At 34.1% G+C, this 15,656-nt stretch overlaps 1 protein-coding gene across 1 annotated transcript in view; it reads right to left on the bottom strand.

The window, feature by feature from the left end:
* LRP1B (LDL receptor related protein 1B) overlaps window positions 1-15,656 on the bottom strand; it is a 1,762,610-nt gene that overhangs the window by 1,629,209 nt on the left and 117,745 nt on the right. The gene's annotated exons all lie outside the window — the stretch shown is intronic.

Raw genomic sequence — 15,656 nt, 5'->3', positions numbered from 1 at the left:
TATGTGACTCTATCACTGTGAAGATGTCTTTTTTCCCACAGTGCTCTGAACTGTTGGGGAGGGGCAGGGAGTTGTGAATGTCCACATGCTGGTCTACTTGAATCTCAGTGTTTACTCATTGGAGCCCTGCCCACATTTTATACATAAAGTTCCTGGTACACAGTAGGTATTCAGTGTATTTTGTTTTCTTATCCTCCATGTACCAGGGCATAGAACTCCACATTCCAGATCTGCCCACCTCACTCTCCACTGCAGCTTCACTGCTCCAAAGCTCCCTACCTAGCACCTTGTTAGGCTGCTGTAGATCAGATAAAATATAGTGCACTATTCAGCCAAGGTGCATTCCTAATTTAAAGAGCAATCCTGGGCATGAAGTTCTTCAACTCCAAAGAATATTCAGTGAAAAGGAGGAATTTTAGAAACTATTGCAGGCTACATGCTTTTGAGATATGTTTGGAAATACATTCATCCCCAGCATCTCTTTTATCACAGTACACAAGACAATGTCCCCTGCACCTGAAAATAAAGCCAGTGAATAAGGAAGGAGGGATCTCAATGAAAAAAAAAAAAAAAAACCATAAAACAGGACAAATCAGATAATAAAATCAAAATGGAGAATAATACTTGAGTCAATTATTGAGAGCTCTTTTGGTCTGATTTGTTGGCTTTTATTTCCATGTGCAACCAAAGAGACATGCAGTTCTATCCATCTCTAAACCTGTGCTGAGGTTTATGTGATAACATGTATTGGCTCTTACCCATTTCTGGAGCCTTATCTAGCACAGGGCCTTCACATGTATCCCAAACTCCTGACATACTGACCTACATATAGACTCACAATTTCTCTACCAGGTTAGGGGCATTTGCATGTGCTGCATGGAACCTACTCATTCAATTCTGTTTATTCTTCAAAACTTCACATCTAAAAAGACAGTCTATAATGAAATCTAGAAATATATGCAATATAACTGATGTTATCACGGTCATCTTTAACCTGTAAAAACATTAAAATATTTATGTTTTGTGACTTTGGCTTTATGGCATATATATTTGTGCACACACATATGTATACACATGTACATAATATGTAAATATACATATACTGTTTATATACATGTATGTCTATTTTGTACAATGCTATATATATAAATGTATTATAAATATAAGTTATTGGATATATGTGCATTTTGGGGTACATATATGTTGGTGGTTATATATGTATAATGTATATATGTATATTTATGACCATATAGATATATAGAGATATGTGAGTATACATATGTGTGTGCATATATACATATTATAAAAATATATCTGTCCAAAAACAGTCCAGCCATTGTTAATATAATGTGAATGGTCTGTGTGACATTGATGTAACCTGGTAGTCAAGAAGGGTGGACTTGAACATGCCTGAACAGTGATGACTTCACTGTAATAGTCTTTAGAGGTTGTAGATGCTGCTGAATGTGCATGTGTTTTGTCTGTTGGTTGCATTAAAAAAGACTGAGTGAGTAGAGCAATGAATCTGCATCAAATTTTGCATTAAGCTTAAACATTCCTCAGTAGAAACTATTCACATGGTTCAGAAGTCTTTTGGGGAGGATGCAATGAGTGCCGCATAAGTAAAGATGTGGCACAAACATTTCAAAGATGGTTGAGAATTTGTTGAAAGTGATCCATGTTCTCAAAGGCCTGCAACAAGCAGAACACCTGAGAATGTTGAATGTGTATGGGCTGCAATCAACAAAGATCGGCAACTAACAGTGCGAGAACCAGAAACTGATCTGGGAATTCCAAAATCTACTCTGTTCAAGATTTTGATGTAGGATCTTGGCATGAAATGTGTCCTCAAAAAATGTGTACCATGGTTTCTGCTACCAGAACAGAAGGAACATCATGCTACAGTTGTTAGTGACTTGATTCAAACCCCTACCAATGAACCAGATTTCTTCAAGAAGGTCGTAACTAGAGATGAATTGTGGGTCTATGCCATTATCTGGAAATGAAGGCCCAGTTGTTTCAATGGAAGTCACCTGGTCTCCTTGCCTGAAGAAGGTGAGGCAAAGTCCAGGCAAGATCAAGACCATGTTAAGTGTGTGTTTTGATTGGAAAGGTGTTATCCATTACAAGTATCCCCTTCTAGGCCACACAATTGGTAAGAAGTATTATCTCAATGTTCTTTGTCAGTTGAGAGATGCGATATGAAGTAAATGGCTGCAGCTATGGACAACTGGTGATTGGCATCTTCTTGGCAGCTTCATCACAAAAACTCTCCCACATCTCGTGTAGAGTTTTTTTTTCAATACATCCAATCACTCAGGTGACTCAGGTCCCCTACAGCCTAGATTTGGTGTCTTGTGACTTACAGCTTTTCCCAAAATTAAAATCACCTTTGAAAGGGAAGAGATTTTTTAGACCTTCAGTGAGATTCAGAAAAATAAGATAGGGTAGCTGATGGTGATTATGACAAAGAATTTTGCAGAGTGTTTGAACAGTGGAAGAGATGCTGAGGAGAGCTATGTGAGCCCCCAGGGTGCCTAATTTTAAGAAAACTGAGGTGTCACTTTCCTGTGTACAGTAATTCTTATATCTTGTATTTTCTTCAATAAATGTTTCTTTTTCATAATACATGGATGGATATTTTCTGGACAGACCTGTGTGTGTCTGTGTATGTGCAAGTATGTAAATATATTTGTATTTATTTATATAGATATATGCATCTAGATAAACTCTGTGCTGTATAGCATTTCCAAGGATCTTATACCAGTGGTTCTCAATGTTGCCTTCTTCCACTGGCTATTTTGTCAATGTTAAGACATTCGTGTTTGTCACGACAGAGGCTGAGGGGTCACTACTGGCATCTACTGAGCAGAGGCCTGGGATGCTGCTAAACTTGCTGATTATGCACAACACAACCCCCACAACAAAGAGATATCTAGTCCAAATGGTGATGATGGCAAGTTTGAAAAACCCTGTCTTCTGTGTTTTCTTTGCAAATAACAGCCACAATACAATTCCTTCCAGTGTCCCCTAGGTCTCCAAAGACATTACATATTTGGCTGTAGGCTGTGTTCTGCCTGAAATTGAGAATCACTTATGACAGACAAGTAGCATGACTTTTCACAACTATTACTCAGCTCAGCACCACCCAGGCATGACAGCAGTTGATTATTTGTCATTAGAGACCAACATCATACGCAGGGATAGAAGCTACATGGTTTCCCTTGATCCACGACTGAAGAAACTACCTCAGGGATAAACAATAATCCCCAGGAGGATGCACTCGAGTGACTCTCTGAGTCATGCATGGTGCTATCTTTCTTAATTATGACTTCTTCTCTTGACAATAAGGTTACAAATATTAAGCAAGTGCACCTGAGAACATACTTGTTTCTCTTAGTGAGTCTTTAACAATTACTTCATTGAAGATCTGAGCTGTGGGTTGTTGTAATTTAGCAGACTCTTTACGTTATTTCTGGCTTACTTAAGTGTTGACTCATTTTGTACTGTCTGAGAGATGAAAAGAAATCATTGGGGGAAGTCTAAAAATACCCTTGAGTTTTCCTTCTTTGCTTTAATTCTATTTCTCTGATGTATGCTCAAAATCATCTTCTATGCACATAAGGGATCTCAAAATTTTTCAAAGAAGGGAAATGCTTCCTCCTTTCCCCTAGTGCTCTCAGACTTTGTGTCATTTGATCATATACATGAATTGGTTCAATACTCGGACATTTCCCAAATGTAATTTGAATGTTGAAAGGGGTTTAATTTACACTATGATACAATTTCTCACACCAGAAAGCATAGTAACCCTTTTCCTTCTGAGGTTAATGGTGATCTACCTTGAAGCCTAAAAGATAATTACAAGGAATGTGCTTCAGGTGGCAAAGGAGTTTTGACAGTCCCAGATCCCAGACTACTGATAGATTTTTAATTATACTTTTCACCATCGGAGACTGCATATTTCCACTAAATAGTTTAAAGTACTGCTGTTGTGCTTTTAAAATTAATTTTCACTGTAACCAATACTTTCAACATATTTATACTCTGGAACTTCACCCCACCATTCTACAATCCCTGAAATAAAATTAAATTCTGGATTATTATTTTATTATGTTCAATAAATATAAAATAGTATCAATCAAGAAGTATACATGTATTCTTGACGTTCTTATCTTTGTTAAGATAATCTGTGATATTTATTATTTTTTAAGTTTCACTTAATTTTTTGTTTTGTTTTGTTTTTTAGATGAGATTTTGTCGGTGGAGAAGGTCATAAGCCAAGATGAATAGTCTAAGATTTGGCAAATTAGTTAGAATTAATGACAAACACAGAGGGAGTTAATTGCATTTTATGCAGAATTAATCATTCTTTTGAAAGTATCTGCATATTTTGTGAAAGTATAATTATAAAATAATAGTAAAGAGATAAAAAGTAAAATATTTATTATTGTCTTTATAGGTAATAATAATCTAATTTTATAACTATCTTTTAAAAATTAGGTAAGCTTTATTATTTTAACATGAATTTAGTTCCATTTATTTTAAAGTTGATATTCACACAAAGTCAAACATCCATATGGAAACTGGAAATTTCAGTCACATATCCAGATGTTTGACTATATTAAATCAAATCAATTTTTAGTTTGGATTCTCATTTTGTCAAGAAGATTATATTCTTCATCTTATAAAATCTATTCTTTACTCAGGACCAAATTATGATGATAGGTCAGATGTATATTCTCTGTGGTTTTTACAAAGAAATTGAATCGCAATCTATACCATATCAGACTATGATCATTACAATTACAATATTTAGACCATAGATAGATTTATAATTTACCTGTTTCAGTTCCATCATTTAACATAAAAGAAAGATAACACCCCAAGAGAATGTGAGGAATGTTGGAGATCATATGGTTATTTAGTAACAAAATTAAGTGAAGTCTAGTTAACAGTCTCCATTTTAGTATTCTACCACATCCTTGATATTAATAAGACTATTATGTGTTTACCTTCCTTCTGTGGTTCATGGGATTTAAAATCCACTTTTAGAAATTAAATAAGCCAAATAAAATTTACAGATTTTACAAAGACAGGTAAAATCAGTAGACCAACTACAATACAGGATATAAGATTTTCTGGGTGGTATTCAACATGGTCCTTAATCTATCAGGTTTTCAACTTTTCTAGGCTTCAACTTCTCATCTGAAAAAATTAAGTTAACTTTGGGAAGAATTATATGATATGATAACTACAATATGGTTAGCACTTCTATCAAGAGAGAAGGGTTAGGAAAGTTGGATAGGTTGGAAAACACTACACACATTTAAACAAAGGAAACAGAATAAATGCATAGTATGTGTTTTTATTAGGTATGTACTCTGTACCAACCATTGTGCATGTGCTGGGGATAAGAATACTAAGGCTTTCCATACTAAAATATCTTATCCAATTCATTTAACACGTGTGGGTGAAGATATAATTCAAAATTACTACAATGCATATACTTTTTGATGAGATAAACTGAAATCAGACTAGAAAGGTGAGAAAGTGGATGAGAAGGGCAAAGAATGAAAGTCTTTGAAAGTAACGATAGTGAACAAAAGGACTTACAAGTTGAAAGAAAAGAGACCTCTGAGAGATAAATTAGTATAGGAAGATTATTATGGAAGATGGAATTTCATCAGGAAAAAACATACACTATCATGTCATCTGCAAAAAAATGACAGTTTTTTTTCCATCTTTCAATTTTGGATGCTTTTTATTTCTTTTTTCTCATCTGAGTACTGTGGCTAGGACTTCCAATACTATGTTGTATAGAAGTGGTGAAAGTGGACAACCTTGTCTTGTCCCTGATCTTAGTGGGAAAGCTTTTAGTTTTTGCCCATTGAGTATGATGTTGGCTCTAGGTTTCCCATAACTGAAACACCAATTGAAAAGAACCTATGCATCCCAATGTTCTTAGCAGCACAATTTATAAGAACCAAGTGCTGGAAGCAACCTAAATGCCCACTAGTCAATGAGTAGATAGAAAAACTATGGTACATTTACACAATAGAATACTATGCAGAAGAAAGAAAGAAAAAGCTTCTACCCTTCACAATAGCGTGAATGGAACTGGAGAGCCTTATGCTAAGTGAAATAAGCCAGGCAGTGAAAGACAAATAACATATGATCTCACCTTTAAGTGGAGCTTAATCAACAAAACAAACAAGCAAGCAAAATACAACCAGAAACATTTAAATAAAGAACAAATTGACAGTAACCTGAGGGGTGGTGGGGAGAGGGAAAATGTAGGAAAATAGGGGAAGGCCCATCAAAGAACATGTATAAAGAACACAGGGACAAAGCCAAATGGCAGAGGTTCGAGGATCGGATGTGGGGATGGGGAGGTGGGGTGCTACAGTGGGGTGAAAGTGGAGACAACTGTACTTGAAAAATAATTTTAAAAATGTCACTTTACTGACAGAAGAAAATAAAATTTTCAGTAGATTAGCTTAGAGTGAGAATAGTGAGAAAATTATTATGTGTAATTAATAAGAATTTCATGGATATTTAGTATACCGAAGTGGATAAAAAATATAAACTTTCTTAGGCATACCATATTATAACTATTTTATAAAAAATTAAATCACCTATTCTATATCACAACACATTGCTAAAAAGTGAAGGAAAAGAGTTATGCAAACTTTTGAAGAAAGAAGACTCGGTGAGTAGCTAATAAGAAAGAACTTCATATTCAGTAGTTTTCTGAGTACAGGTCTTTTTACTTCCTTGGTTAAGTTTATTTCTAGGTACTTTATTTTTCTTGTTGCTGTAGTAAATGGAATTTTTCCCCCCAGTTTCTCTATCTGATAATTTATTATTGGTGTACAGAAATGCCATCAATTTCTGAGTATTGACCTTGTATTTAGCTACTTTGCCAAATTCGCTTACTAGGTCAAGTAGTTATTTGGTGGAGACTATAGGGTTTTCTATGTCCACTATCATGTCATTTGCAAATAAAAACAGTTTTGCTTCTTCCTTTCCAATCTGGATGTCTTTTATTTTTTTTCCTTGTCTAATCACTGTGACCTGAACTTCCAATACTATGTTGAATAAGAGTGGTGAAAGCAGACACCCTTGTCTTGCTCCTGATCTTAGTGGGAAAGCTTTCAGTTTTTGAGCATTGAGTATAATGTTAGCTGTAGGTTTCTTGTATATAGACTTTGTTATGTTGAGATATGCTTCCTCTATGCCCACTTTGCTGAGTGTGTTTATTGTAAATGCTTGCTGGATTTTATCAAAGGCTTTTTCAGCATCTGTTGAACATGCTCATGTGGTTTTTGTCCTTCACTTTATATGATGTATTATGTTTATTGGTTTGGCAATATTGTACCATCCTTGCATCCCTGGGATGAATCCCACTTGACCATGATGTATGATCTTTTTAATGTTTTGCTGGATCCAGATTGCCAATATTTTGTTGAGGATTTTAGCATCTATGTTCATCAGAAATATTAGCCTGTAGTTTTCTTTCTTTGTTGTGTCTTTACCTGATTTTGGAATTAGAATAATTCTGGCCTCATTAAAAGAGTTTGGCAGTCTCCCCTCTTCTTGAACATTTTGGAATAGTTTGAGAAGGATAGGAGTTAGCTCTTCTTTGAATGCTTGGTAAAATTCACCTGTGAAGTCATCCTGCTCCAGGGTTTTTGTGTGCCAGGAGTCTTGATTACTGCTTCAATTTTGCTAGTTGTTATTGGTATATTCAGGCTTTCGGTTTCTTCTTGATTCTATTTTGGAAGATTGTAGTTTCCAGAAATGTGTCCATTTCACCCATGTTGTCTAATTTCTCGGCATATATTTGTTCATAGTAATTTTTTACAGTCCTTTGAATTTCTGTGATATTGGTTGTTACTTCTCTTTCATTTCTGTTTTATTTACTTGAGGCTTTTCTTTTTTCTCCTCTCTCCTCTTTTTATTTATTTATTTATTTTTGATGAATCTGGTAAAAGGTTTGGCCCAGAGATTCCACAGATGGTAATATACCCTAAGAATCTAGGAACATCAGTTCTAAAGAAAGAACCTATTTGCCCCTCTGTGCACGGCAGCACTATTTATAATATCCAAGTGCTAGAAACAGCTTAAGTGCCCATTTGTAAATGAGTGGATCAGTTAAACTGTGGTACACTTACACAATGAAATACTGTGCAATAGAAAGAAAGAAGGAGCTCCTACCTTTTGCCCCAGCATGGATGGAACTGTAATGTGTTAGGCTAAATGAAATAAGCCAGGCAGTAAAAGACAAATGCCATTTGATCTCACTTATAAAAAGGAATCTAATTAACAAAATAAACTAGCAAACAATACAGAACCAGAGGCATGGAAACATGGAACAAACTGACAACAGCCAAAGAGGGTGGGGGGATAACAGTGGAAAGAAGGTGAGAAGGCTAGTCAAAGAACATATATGAATGGCTCATGGACATGGACAATGGTGTGGAGATTGGCTGTGGGAGTAAGGGGTGTGCAGGGCAGAGGAGGGCAAAGGGGGAAAAATTGACAAATGTAATAAATAACAATAAAAAAGAAAAATAAAATATCTGGAACAAGAATAGATGGATTAGAATCAATTTACTAACATGTTGTTTAGACATGAACTACAAGTCATGAATAACTATAGAAAAAAATATGGTTGAAAATACATGTTTTTGAATCAATCTCTTAACAGTAATACAGTAATCCCCTTTTATCTGCAGTTTTAGTTCCTTGTGCTCAACCATGATTAAAAAACCTCAACTATCAAGGATTTCCAATCAGTGACATTGTCTGCAACTGACGTCCAACCACTGATATCACCATGACTTAATGAACTTTGACAGTATGTCAGAAGGTCAACAGTCACCAGAAAGTTAATAGCAGCCTAATGCTATGTCACAATGCCTACATCATTTCCCTCACCTTATTTCACCATGGAGGCTTTGTAACATTTCATATCACCATAAGAGGAAGAAAGACAACTACAACACAAGATGTTTTGAGAGAGGGATATCATTTACATAATTTTTATTACAGTATATTTTTGTAACTGTTCTTTTATTAATACTTATGTTTCTTATTTTGTCTAATTTATAAATTAAACTTTATAGCAGGTATTTATACATAGGAATAAATAGTACTGTACCTGTAGGGTTCAGTACTACTGAGGGTTTTGTGCATTCACTGGCAGACTTGAAACCTTTCTCCCTTTGTGGATAAGGGGAACTACTACAGTAGAAACTCTGAAAATTAATACCTCATAGACAGAAGAGGTATATCAAGCCAGAAACCATTGTCAGAAACTGTAAATACCCCATTTTATGAAATGAAAGAAGAGAAACAACAAGAAAAAAAGCTGTCACAAAGCAGTAAACCAGGGCAGTGTCATGAAAACCTTTAAGGAATCTACTTCTTTAAGTAGATGACTGTCAATTATTGGAAGCATACATACAGTACAATGAAAGCTGACAGTTACTCTACTCAGCTATGTGAGGTCATGGTTACCAGAAGGTGGTAAGGTCAGAAAGTAGGACTTTCAAAGAAGACAGGTAGGGGGAATTAGAACTGGCAAGAGATAGACCAACAGTCCCCAAAGCCTACCTCAGGTTCTTAATTAATTGGAGGAAGACATTTTTCATTGGTCCATGGTGAAACTGGATGAGAAATAGCTAAAGATAAATAGAAACATATATATGCCATAAAATCAATATAATTATTTCTGTGTTCTATGGTAAAATAAAAATATGAGCAGCCATAAATTGACTCTTTAAATTTTCTTTTATAAATATTATTTCTCAACAGAATTCTAAGGTTATATTGATTCAAGATGAATATTTCCTTAAAAGTGTTTGTGGGTGTGAGTATGAGAAGACAATATCTGGATTAGGTGAGAGGCTACTCTAAGGGTTTGTGAAATAGAAAAAAAAAACCTAGAGAAAAATTTAAGCATTAAAAATAAAAGAACAAGATAGTTTATATTTAAAGAGGTAAGATGGAGTAAAATGAAGACAAAAGATAGAAATAGTAGCTTTAAAAAGATTGGCACTTGGTCCTCTGAGGCAGGAATTTGATGAAATTGATGCTGTATTTACTGTATGCCCTTGTTTTTTTTCCCACAAGGTATTTATCCTTTACTTCATAATCACACAAAATACTAGAACATGTATTGTAAATATTATTTAAAGTGAGAAATAAACCTTTTGGTTATGAATTTATTTATATAATAAGTATATATTAAATAATAAACCATTTTCTCCCAATAATGTGATACATATCACTTTCCAGATTTATCTGATTTCTTAATGTGGTAATTACTAGCTATGCTTGTCTTTCTTCACTCTTTCAAGTTCACATGTTGTAATAGTCTTGCACATGATAGGTGCTTAGTAAATACTGTGTTGAATTACAGAAAGTACTTGTAAATCGTTCAATGTGAAGGAACCATTTTTCTACTTTTGCTCATCTATTTACTTACATGTTTTACCATTCTTTTTGGTGTGTTCATAATTATCCCATTTACCGTTAAGGCATGAAAATATGATAGCAGGGTCCCCCATTGCAATGGGCTATCATTTGTAATCTAAATCATTATGTGCTCTACATTATATTTTTCTCTGCCTTGGTGTGAAAAAGTTAATGCCTTTTATGTGGAGAGAATGAGTTATCAACTAGTATTTATGTGTTTTACAACAAATTGTTTGTCACTTTCTCTGATTAAATGTGCCTATAATAACATTATTGTCATCATTCTTCTTAAGTTGCAGTTGATATTTAAATCATGCTGTCTCTGTTTCCTAGAATGGCCATGCCATTTTCAAAATAAATATCTCCCTTCAGGTGGAAATGAATAACCAAAAGTCAGATGTATTAGAATATAAACACTCAGATTTTCAACTTTATAACATATGATAAGAATATGAATTGCAGTCAATCTATTTGTAATAACTCCCTTTACTGAATATAAACTGATTCAAAAACAATGAAAAGAATATATTAAAGTAGAATTTTTCTGTCATCTCATTTTATAACTTTCATTTTTCTTGTATTGTATATTTTTATCTTTACATGGTTTTTCTCAGAATAAAATCTAATCTGCATTCAATGTAGCTTTTGGGTTTTGCCTAATTTTATCTTAAGTTGAAAAAATGAAGCAATCCTGACACAAAATACTTATCCCCTTTGAGTTGCAAAGTCTGTTTTAAATAGACTTTTGTCCTTCTCAAAAGCGTGCTCGTGACCATATAGCATGTGGCAAAAATAGGTTTCCAGTTGTGAGTAAGCAAAAGAGTGTTTATTTTTGTATTATTATTCATTAATGATTGTGTTATTTTTCTATACAAACAACTAGAAACCTACTTTGCCCCATCCTGTATAATTAATCCATACATAGAACTGAATAAGTGCATGTTTATAACTAACAAATTCCAAGCCTGACTCACTTTTTTCTCAGAGGCCAGATTTGGAGCTTTTATTATCCAGATACTGCCTAAATTCTCCACTTCACATCACTTTCTAGATAGATATTTCTAACAAATGTATACTAATTGTCTGTAAAGATCTGGAATTTAATTAAGAGGCCCAGTAAAATTCACATTAAGTTATAGTTTCAGATTATATATTCCTGGGAATATTACAGCTCTTGTATCACTGGCTTTTCAGTGTTTCATAGAAAATCTTTATTAAAAAAGCTTTAAAACTGAGATTAATTTAAGTTTAAATTGTCACAGAACTCTTCCAGCTAACTTGAAGCAAAATTACATCGAATTCAAAATCAGAGTAAAAGATTTCAGGCCTCTCAAATTTTTTAACTGATACTAACTTCTATGTCATTTGTAATTTCCATAAACGACAGAGATTAAGTACTATATTTTATAGACTATTGATTAGTCTAAATTACTGAAGAGAAATGCAAGAGTTTATGTCTATTTGTGTAAGCACATATGTTAGGTCAGTAGCTTAGTCGTGGAAGAAAAAATAATACTAGGTTTGCTAATTATAATATAAGATGCCCTTGGGAATGATCTTTGTCTCCTCACTTTCACTCACACTACACATCCAATGTGCCAGAAAATCCTATTGCCTTATTTTCAGTTATTCAGAAAGTGCCTGCTTCTTATCACCTCAAATGTTACTATTCAGTTCAAGTAATGTTTGTCATTTCCCTGCTTATTATATAGATTTCAACTAGACTTCCATTTCTACCCTTCTCCACCACTGTCTATTCTTAAAGGGCATCCAGAGTGATGCCTTAGAAACCAAATTCAGATTTTAGTGTTCTTTTGCTCCAAACTCTCTGAGGACTCACAACTTACTAGAAAAAAGTAGAGCCCTTGCTTTTGCCAACAAAGTCCTGTAGCATCTGACTCAGAATGACTCCCTAACTCCATCCTACTTCCTTCTAGGATTGCTCTGCCCCAGACAAACTCCCACCTCAGGACCCTGACCCTGGATACTCACTCCTACCTCAAGTGCCCCTTTCTAAATATTCATAGCTCTGCAAATCATGTTCAAATGTCACCTTTTAACTGAGGCATTTCTTGAACTATAAATTTAAAATTGCATTTCCACCCACTGCCCAAATCATCACTCCCTTTCACCTGCTTATTTCCACAGCTATAACCCCTTTATAAAATATATAATTTATTATTTATTATGTTTATTGTTTGTCTCGCCACATTAGAATGTGAGCTCCAAGACAGAAAACCTTTTTGTTTGTTTTGCTCCCTGATGGATCTTCAGCATCTGTAAAAGTGCTTGGTATATAAGCCATCAAGGAACAAGGTAGGTACATTGAAAGAGCTATAGTGGTTCACAGAAGTCAATGGTCACACCAGTTCCAAAAAGTGTGCCAAAAATCAGATGAAATTTGACATGGACCCTAAAGGATGATGGAAAAGCAGAGAGGAATGGGCAACCTGAATTATGGTTGGAAAAGTCTACTTCCCCAAGACCCTAGAATACCCAAAAGGGAGTTCAGGAAAACAACAGAGACATTGGGAACATTTGGTGTAGGTTCTTGAATGCCAAGGATGAGAAGCTTATACTTCATATTTATTTTTTTTTAACTTTTTCACTTGTGATAAGTTAAGAGATAGTATGCTAATAGGTGCAGGCTACTAAGCTGGGAAAACTGTTCAGAATAAAACTGTGCTAAAAAAGGATTTCCCATCTATTTTTACCATCTCCTGGATCATTTTGTGTTTTCTGCTTTCTGTCTATTTGCTGGCTCAACTTTTACTTTGTGCTTCTAACCACAGAGAACGTTCAGTGTGTAGCTCAGGCGATTAGAACTCATTTTAAGCCTACGCGTGAAATAGAATGACAAAAAATAAAATAAATAAAAAGAAGCTTTCCCAGTGTGTACATTTTTCATTTATGATGTAGGTTTAATTACAATTGGATTGGAATCAAGATCAAGGATGGTTATATATCTTCTAATTAATTTCATGATTTAGCATTTGAACTCTCCTGCAAGTTCAGGTCAATTTTACTTCTCACTCTTGCTAGAAAAGCAAAGCACACTAATTGCAGAGTCACAAAATTTACTTCTGTAGGTTATGGTAAGTATATCTAGCCTCAAAAAATAGAGCTTTCTCATTTCATTCTTATCAAAGCTGACTGATATTAATATAATCAGAAATGGTAGCCCTGTATTAACTTAGATTTAAAAAAAAAAGAAACCAACAAAATGTGGACAATACTGAAAACATACGTTCTCTTTACCAGGCTCTGGTATTTGGCATTCTCATAGGGACCTTTCATTCTCAAGATACAAAGATTCGCAATGAGGGGTTATTATAAATGAAGTAAATGATATTATGAGTGGCACTACCAAATACTCTCAAGTTTATTTACTTTATGGAAATCAATCCTAAATAAATTTGGGACCTTTTTGTTGTAATTTGTTTTGTGTCACACTGAAAAAGAAAAGACTCACAATAGTTTTACTTAACTTTTTAAGTCTGTAGAGCAAATCCATAGAGCAAATAAGGCTCTCATTTTATTGATGAGAGAAAAATCACTAAAAGCATCAATATTCATAACTGTTTTAAATATTATGCTAATAAAGTATATATTAGTAATTTTATCAATTTCACAGTAGTCAAATGATCTTCGTGAGGAAAACATGCAAGTTTAACCTCCTGCTTCAAGGTGAGCTTTTATGTATTTTAATGTGCTGGTTATGATTTGTTGCTGGTTCTAATTGGAGTATAAATTCCTATAAAGAACCTCTGATGATATATAATTTACTCATAAAAATAGCAGTACTATGAAATGCTATAATGATATTTAGCATAAAAATAGAATATAATAAAAATTAACAAAGCTTCCTAACTTTTACTTCATATATATAAGGTAGAACAAAAAAAATACTACATATTTTTGCATAAGGATGAGGAACATATTTAAATATTCTCAATCAGTTGACCTTTTGTTTTACTGCACGATATTTGTCCTTGTTAAGCTCTAGTGCCAAAAGATTATTGCATTTAAAGTCATTTCAAGGCTAGAGATATTAGAATTTCTGTTTCATAAAAATGTAAATTTGCATAAAAATGATTTACACTCTTAGAACACAATGATCATAAAACTAGATTCTTCTTATTACATTAGGACTTGTGAACATCAGACTACATGTGTACATTTTGATTACTATTTGTATAGAAATATAATAAAAGTTCACTAGATAATTCATACTTTTAAGAATATCAGGCCAATTCTTGACCAATTAAATCATCTTGTTTTATTTATCCAGTGTGAGCAGGAACAAACTTACTCTAAAATGACACTTTAAAGCACATTGTAAAAAAACAATACTTTTTAAATTAAAAATACATAGCATAATCTTTGCTGTGTTTATACTTGAGGAGTTAGTTATAAGAATTTGAAACACTTGCATGCTACTTTTTTTTGGCTTTGTTTTAAAGGTTTGTCAAGAGATGCATTTAATAATGGCATATACAAAAAGGAACTTTACAGGTCTAAATTTATTTAAGTGCACAACATTCTAGGTACACTCCTTAGAAGTACTTCCATTATTTCAAGCTGTAGCTAATTCTGTAAACTGTTTTCCCATTAAACTGTGTTAAAAGTTCTGAATAGCGAAATCTCATAAACTTATGATGCTGTGCTTAGAAAACCACAGCCACAGATATGTGGATGTCAGGCATTGTAATGGTGCAAAAATACAGCCTCTCATAACAGAAGGGTTATATTTGAATCAACTGTGAATTTACCTTTGTTTTATGTCTGTCTCTCAATAACTTCACTCTTACCCCTGGTGTCAGCCTTGAACTAGAATGTTCTATAGCTTCTGGTTTGTGTGCTTATTCTTGTCCACATTTATTACCCATAACTAGTTGACTCTGTAAGTATATTATTATCTCCACTCCCACACCAGTGTCAGTGTCCCACCTTGGCCTATGCCCACTTTCAGCACAATTCCTCAGTTCTTGATATTCAGGTTTCATTTCAGTGCCTGGCTGAGACTTTGCAACTCAGCTCCTTGACCTGAAGTGATTTGTTCAAGTTCCTGTACTCTTTATTTTTAATCAAGTAATTCCTACTTTATGTCTGCAGAGAAGATCCCAGTAAAGGCATGTGCTGACCAAGAGCCCATGCACTGTAGAGCATGG

This window comes from Artibeus jamaicensis, unplaced genomic scaffold (genome assembly GCF_021234435.1).
Source record: "Artibeus jamaicensis isolate MK-2021 breed Jamaican fruit bat unplaced genomic scaffold, CSHL_Jam_final contig_935, whole genome shotgun sequence".
In the NCBI taxonomy this organism is placed as follows: Eukaryota; Metazoa; Chordata; class Mammalia; order Chiroptera; family Phyllostomidae; genus Artibeus; species Artibeus jamaicensis.
The sequence above is the reverse complement of the archived record's forward strand: the minus strand, read 5'-3'. Positions and strand labels throughout refer to the sequence as shown.